Source organism: Ruditapes philippinarum, unplaced genomic scaffold (assembly GCF_026571515.1).
Source record: "Ruditapes philippinarum isolate M1 unplaced genomic scaffold, ASM2657151v2 ctg1528_1_1_1_1, whole genome shotgun sequence".
NCBI lineage: Eukaryota > Metazoa > Mollusca > Bivalvia > Venerida > Veneridae > Ruditapes > Ruditapes philippinarum.
In genome coordinates this window covers 192795-199262 of record NW_026860429.1, presented here as the reverse complement: position 1 = coordinate 199262, position 6468 = coordinate 192795, and positions in this window count along the sequence as shown.

Genomic DNA, 6468 nt, shown 5'->3' with positions numbered 1-6468 from the left:
AAGGAAACATGTATATATATATATGCTAACAGTTTGAAGCAAATGGGTTGGGCCACAAGTTTTACCAACATTAATGAAAGCCCTTCCCAGGCAATTTTAAATAACAAAATGTTCATTATAAAGATACAAAACTTGTTTACGTAATTAATGTGTTAGGCGAAGAAACAAGAAAATATATGTTTTTTTGGCATCATCAGAGCAATATTTACAGTTTGCTTCTATATATATCTATATTGATATTAAAGTATTTAGATGAAAATTTTATGACAAAAAAAAACAAAAACAAAAAAAACAACAACAACAACAAAAATTGATAAGAGGTTTAAATATCATGAAATAGAAAAAAACCACACATTCTAAAAACATCCAAACTTCTGTTTACCTTTCCTCTGAAAAAAAACAAAAAACAAACAAACAAAAAAACAGGTTTCGCCTCCATTTCCGTTTCTGGACCAGCATTAAAAATAGAAACACGGAGTTATATTTAATTATCATTAAGATATATTAAGTTCTAAAACGATTCGTATTCTTTATATATTTTTGAACATGCCCAAAAATAATGTCATTATCTTCAGGCGACAAGTTATCAATTCCAAACAGCAGTTTCTTTACACTTAAAGGCTGATATGGGCGGGTATTAATGAATAATTGATGGCGCTGTTGATGAAATAACGGGCATTTGAAAAAATAGTGTTCTGCATCCTCTATGGTATATCCAGAATGTCAGACGTTTCACTCCCAAGACATTTCACTATTGAGACGTTTCACTCCCAAGACGGTTCACACCTAGACGTTTCACTCCCATTTTGTCAATTCTATGGACGTTTCACTCCAAATTTTTAGAGATGTTTACATGGAAAGTTAACAAAATTTTAATTTCATTAATATCAAACAGCGTAAAAAGGAAATTCATTTTAATGTTTCATTTTGTTGATTTCAATGGTATTGTTAATACAAATTATTAGAAGATTACTCATTTAATTATGGGTTGAGTGATAAGAGGTGTAAATGAAAGACAAATTTCTGAAATATCACTTTTATTATAAGTGTAACAACATGAGAAAATTCTATTTATAGTAAATTAAAAAAAAGTAGAATAACATAGAAAGAACAACAAAGACATATTATAAGTATCAGTTTAAATATTGAAATCACTACCAGTAAAGTAATTAATATTATTCAAATAAAAAAAAATATCAATATAATTATTAAATATATTGCCTATATAATGATTATTTTTTGTAAGTCTTAAACAATAAAATGCGAAACATGTGTATAAAATAAATTATTTTTTAAAATTATTTTCTTCATCAATTTATTAAACAGTGGCCATTTAACAAACTTAAGTAATTGTGGTGTTATCTCATCGCCTAGTTAATTGTATAAACACTGAGACTATCAACAAAAGTTTGACACCACTATTAAATCAGTTGTATAAACACTGCACTAAGCATCAACAGTTTACTAATCAGTTGTATATTGAACCATTAAAATATTTTTTGACAACAGCCAATTTAAACACAGAAAATTCTCCATAAGTTTTGTTTATATAATAATGAATTTTAGTCACAAAAAATGATTATACATGACAAATATTGAAAAAGACCCAAGTATATCATAAGTATCAAAATAATTTTTGTATAAAAAGGGAGTGAAACGTCTTCAAGACGTTTCACTCCCATTTGGGAGTGAAACATCTTGGTGTGAACCGTCTTGGTGTGAACCGTCTCAATAGTGAAACGTCTGTCTACCGTATATCCACAGTCACATTTTTGATTATCACGTAAGTGGTTGTAAAATAAGTCGGAGTTTAGGTTACTACATTTATTACGTATTCTTGCATGATGGACCTGTGAAAATCTTTCACCAGAAAAGAAGAATGAGTTTATTCTCATAGATTAAATATCTAATTTTAATCTGATAAAACTGGACTTGCAATAGCAAGTTTGTGAAATTTTAGAATAAACTTGTTGTTATTTTTGCAAGATATAGGCATTTTAATTACAGTTGATCCTAAAATTAATCCTTATTTTGAGCCCAATATTATTTTTTTATTTTGTTGATTTTGTCCCAAAATAGGAAGTCAGCATTTTTTTTTACATTTTGAAAACGAAGCATTTAATAATAACAAAATACGATCAATTTTAGTAGCATAAAACAATGACAATAAAACCAGGATCACTTGATCCCGATAGTGATCTTTTCGAAGTGAACACCCAGGTCTTTGTTTGTCTGCTGTTTTTTTTCTTTCTTTTTGGCCATCGCAAGTTTTTCAAATTTGAAACCGATGCCCAGTGCCTTCTCTTCGACATGCACGTTCCGTAGGGAAATATAAAAGCAATCTAGAGCTATCTATACATCTTGCAGTTTATACAACTCTCCATGATGTACTAGTCAACTGCAATTGCTGGTTGCCATAAGAATTGTAGAACACGTGCCCAACCCATTTCCATTTTTTTTCATCTGTCGTAGTTTTAGATGTATTCAATAAAAACCGCAATGTTTCCCACGTACTGAAGTCGTACTAAAAAGTAATTACACAATTTATTTTGCCGACAAATTTGTAAAACACAATTCATAGTAACTTGCCTAAACATTAATATTATTAACAACAGCTTGTTGATGTGCCAGGTAGTTTTTCTTCCACTTCAAGTATAACATGTGGTGTTCCCCAGTGTTCAATCCTTGGGCCCCTCCTCTTTTTAATTTACGTCAATGACATGTCAGCGGTAGTGAAAAATAGACTATTGCTATATGCTGATGACTCTGGAATACTTGTTTCTGGAAAAAATTATCTGAGGTGGAAATTTCTGTATATGCATAAAATTATTTCAGTTTTTTGGAAATTTATTTGACCAAATATAAAGTCATGAAAATAGGACTGATCTCAGTGTCTAGACAGCTGTCAGAGCTAAAAACAGAAATAAAACAAGAACTGTCGGAAGACACTCGACTATTCACAAGTGTGTTTCATTGAGTATAATAATGCTTACCTATATGAATACATAAACTTGTCCGAAAAGGTACAAAGGCTTGTTATTAAGCTGTTTTATCGAGTAAATCACTGCTTTATTATTATGAATGCATAAAATTGTCACAAAAAGGCACAAACCCTTCAGTAATTATGGAAATACCAGCAAAAACTTAACCACGAATATTTAAGTCGAAAAAGGGGCAAAATTATGCAAGAAAGCAAACAAGAGTTAAGGGACGTGTGCCAATCATGTTAGATAATCACAGAGAACAAGTGTTTGAAGTTTCAATCCATTCCCTTCAGTATTTATGGAGATACCAGCTTACACAAAAAACTTAACCAAGAATTTCTAAGTCGAAAAAGGGGCGTAAATATGCAAAAAAGCAATCAAGAGTAATGGGACTTGTGCCAATCAGGTTAGATAATCACATAGCACAAGTGTGTGAAGTTTCAATCCATTTCTTTCAGTAGTTATGGAGATGCACGAATGATCTTCAAGTGGTACTTTACACAAAATGCTCAAAATGGTAAAGATTTTGATGGAAGTGTGCAGCAAATATTAGGTATAGTCCTTTTCAAAATTGCTCTATGTTTCGGTCTGTTGAACTAGGAATATACTGGTAATTCTTTAGTGACATGATGGCCCTTTTGGTCTAAAATTGACCACTTTTTATGCCACCGCAGCATCTGCGATGCGGTGGCATATATAGCGATTCACCTGTGTGTGTGTGTGTGTGTGTGTGTTTGTGTTATATAGATTATATAGTGAACTTAAAACATCTTCTTGTGAAAAACCACTAGTCCAATTTCAACCAAACTTGGCAGGATTGTTCCTTGGGTGAAGGGCTTCCAAAGTTGTTCAAAGAATTTCATTCCATGCAGAACTCTGCTTGCCATGGCAACCAAAAGGAATTATAAGAATAAATTTAAAAAATCTTCTTGTAAAGACCCAAAAGGTCTAGAGCTTAGATATTTTGCATAAGGCATTGTCTGGTAGACCTCTAACAAGATTGTTCAAATTATAGCCCTGGGGTCAAAATTGGCCCCGCCCCGGGGGTCATTGATTTTCGCTATATGTACATATAGTAAAAACTTAAAACACCTTGTAAAGACCCAAAAGGCCTAGAGCTTAGATATTTTGCATAAGGCATTGTCTGGTAGACCTCTACCCAGATTGTTCAAATTATAGCCCTGGGGTCAAAATCAGCCCCGCCCCAGGGGTCATTGGTTTTCCTTATATGTATATAGTAAAAACTTAAAAAAAAAACAACCAAATGCTAGAGGTTAGATATTTTGCATGAAACATTGTGTTGTAAACCTCTTGCAAGATTGTTCAAATTATAGCCCTGGGGTCAAAATTGCCCCTGCCCTGGGGGTCATTGATTTCAATATATACATATAGTAAAAAATAAAAAAAATCTTATTGTCTGAAGGTACAAGGCTTAGAGCTTTAATATTTGTTAAATAAATCATCTTAAGGTACTCTACCAAAGTTGTTCAAATTTTGGTCTCTTGCGTCAAAATTAGCCCCGCCCTTGGGAGCCATAGGTTTATCTTATATGTATATAGTTAAAACTTAAAAAATCATCTTCTTTAAATTTACAAAGGATAGAGTTAAGATATTTTGCATGAAACATTGTGTTGTGAACCTCTAGCAAGATTCAAATTATAGCCCTGGGGTCAAAATTGGTTCCGCCCGAATTTTGTCTGAAGGTTCAAGGCATAGAGCTTCGATATATAATATTATCAATAGGTCCTCTACCAAAGTTGTTCAAATGTCAAAAATTGGCCCTGCCCGGGGGCAGTGATTCTCATGTACACGTAGTAAAAACAGAAAAGAAAACAAATGTTTTCTGAATGGGATAAAGCTATAGCTTAGATATTTGACTTGAAATGTTTGGTGGACCTGTATCAAGATTTTTATTAAACCCTTTGGTCAAAATTATGCCTTGCCCAAGGGGACAGTGACCTACTTTCTTGTCCTTTGATGTACAGCAATGACATATTGACCATGTGCAGTTTTAGTTGTAAAATTGAACTTTGACCTAGATTTTGATGATGTGACCTACTTTCTTGTCCTTTGATGTACAGCTATGAAATTTGAACCATGCGGTGGCATAGCATTTTTTTTCTCAAATGCAATCTTGTTTCTTTTTATTAATGGGCAATTTAATTTCTACACTATTTTGTTTTGGCCAAACATCTTAGTTTAATGCAAAGAATCAAATACATACACTATTAAAATTATGGCTAATATTCAAGATTTTCATCATAAAGGTCAAGTTGGGAGTTGACCTACTTGAAGGTTGTAGAGTTGTCCATTAATAACAGTTATGGCCAATTTCAACAAAATGTAAGCAATTAACCTTACAAGTCAAGGTCATTCTTCTTATGATATGCTTCGGTAAAGATGACAATTATTCTGTCAAGTGTTTAAATAACAAAACTGGTTGTGTGGTTTGAGAAGCACAAACAGATGGCCAGCCTCAACAAGAATTGGCATCAAGTTTGTCAACTTTCCAACAGGCAGAAGGTCATTTGAAACAGCCTTCCATACGCTTATTATACATCACGTTTCCACACTCAAATTTTTATTTCTAAAATTCTTTATCAATAATAAGCAAATTTTGATTAAAAACAAAGTTGTCAATTTTCATACATATTTTTTTATTATAATATATTAAACTATACCTATATACTAATACACCGGTTTGAATATTATTCATGTACAGTTCAAGAAATTTGTCAATAAGACTATCTACATTCATTTGCAGATATTTTTCGTTTTACAACTTTCCTGAAACTTGAAACTGTTTTATTCAATTAAACGCCTATTTTTATATACATATTCCAATTTGCGTTTTTACAAAGAAGGAATAATAAAAAGTATGTACACTTATAGAATAAAAATTCAACATATTGCCATGGACAAAGTAAACTTTTAAAAAAAAATGCACCGGCGTAAAAGAAATCAGCCGTGTAAAACTATAAAGTATCAAAATTTTAAAAAAAAGAAGTAGTTATAAAAAAATAATTTTAAAAAAAATTATAAAAATTAATGGTTATTTAAGTAAAATTTTAAACACATCTTCCAACATATCGAATCAGTTTAAGCCCAATCACCATCTTAAAATAATGCGTAAAAATCTTTAAAATAGTAGTTTTTGACATTTTTCTTTGGAACATGTCCAAAAGTCGAAGACTGTCTTATATACAGAGATTTGTCGAACCAACAGTACTAAAACTTTGTCGTAAATGTTTTCCTTTTGTTAAAGGGGACAGCAAGACAATTATCCATATTTGTCAACAGATCTGAGATTTGGTCTTTTTATGACAGGTTTGATGTAACAGTTCTTGTTAGATAAACCGAAAGGCCATTTGCCACATGAAACAGTTATACATTGTAACATAGTATTTTAAAATTGATTCTAGCTTTAATTGGTAACCAATGCAGTTCAAACAAAGAGTCTTTGGAACTATCATAATTTCCGCGT